Here is a 1389-nt window from a genome sequence, read left to right on the forward strand (position 1 = left end):
ACGAACATGAGCCTTCCCTCACCATTCTGTCCCTTTCAACACCCCCCTTCTCCCTCTTCCTTGCCCTTGATGAAAGCCAACAAGCAGTTCTTAGGGCCATGGCTTCTATCAGCTCTAACCCTCATGGTCTGAGGGTGGGGGCCACTGAAATAGAATTTACTATTCTTAGAAGTACCTTCTAGTTTGCAGAGTAGACTTCTATTTTGCTTTTTATTTCAAGAAGTTGTGGGGCTTCCCTGATACCTCAGTTGGTAAAGAATCCACCTGCAATGCAGGAGACCTGGGTTCGATCTATGGGTATGAAGATCCCCTAGAAAAGGGAAAGGCTACCCACTCCAATATTCTGGCCTGGAGAACCCAATAGACCCTATAGACCATGGGGTCGCAAAAACTGGGACATGACTGAGTGGCTTTCACTCGAGAAGTTGCATGCAGAATTATCTGAGCCCTTCTTCTAACTCAGGGTAAAATTTTTTACTTAAAGGTGGGGCATAGCCGCAAAGAGCAGTCTCCCTGGCAGTGTAGGCAGCCTGTTGCCTGTACAGGTTGCCCTAGGAGACCTTGGCGACAACCCCTTCCAGTGGACATTCCTGACTGACGTGCTATCCCCAGTCTATGCTCCAGATAAGTATGTGCCTTTGGGAAACCCCAGGGTGCAGTGGCCAGGGTCAACATGGGCCAAGTTATAAAGTCCATCCACACCAAGCTGCAGAGCAAGGAGCGTGTGACTGAGGCCCTTCGCAGGGCCAAGTTCAAGTTCCCCGAGTACCAGAAGATCTCAGTCTCCAAGAAGTGGAGCTGAATGCGGATGAATTTGAAAACATGGTAGCAGAAAAGCAGCTCATCCCAGCGACTGCAGGGTCAATCCCTAATCCTGGCCCTCTGGACCGATGGCAGGCCGTGCACTCATGAGAGCTTGGCACTGGCCCCTCCTTACTCATGCCCACCAATAAATTCTACTTCCCTGTTAATAAATAAATTAAGCTGGGGAAAGCTCTACTGTGTGTTTGAATCCTACTTTCATGCCTTCTTACCTGGAAGCACATATGTATCTGGATGTTACAGTAACCTGCAGCAGAGATCAATCCAAGGAGAGAACTAGCGTCCCCCTATTTTGTTGGTGGTGGTGTTTAGTTGATAAGTTGGAGGCTACAAATCTTAGGCTTTCCTGAGTTGCTCTCTTAAAGAAGAATTCAGGCCCCAGGCTCATTCTGTGCTCTGGCTTTCCTGTGACCTAAAGCCTGGAAGCCTTTTACCTCCGGGGGCCAGGCCTGGAAACAGTGCCTGGGACTTCTGCCTACTTTCCTCTGCCCAGAACGTAGTCACAAGGACCTCACCAAACAGCAAGGAAAGCAGAGAAGAGATTTGAGCTGTGTCCCAGAAAGGAAA

At 49.3% G+C, this 1389-nt stretch overlaps 1 non-coding gene across 1 annotated transcript; it reads left to right on the forward strand.

Annotated features, from left to right (window-relative positions):
- Positions 1-444: 444 nt before the first annotated feature.
- LOC120879170 lies at positions 445-573 on the forward strand. Its single transcript, XR_005724734.1, has one exon. It is a non-coding gene; the product is annotated as a small nucleolar RNA SNORA70 (small nucleolar RNA).
- The last annotated feature ends 816 nt before the right edge of the window (positions 574-1389 follow it).

Source organism: Oryx dammah, unplaced genomic scaffold (assembly GCF_014754425.2).
Source record: "Oryx dammah isolate SB20612 unplaced genomic scaffold, SCBI_Odam_1.1 HiC_scaffold_19, whole genome shotgun sequence".
NCBI lineage: Eukaryota > Metazoa > Chordata > Mammalia > Artiodactyla > Bovidae > Oryx > Oryx dammah.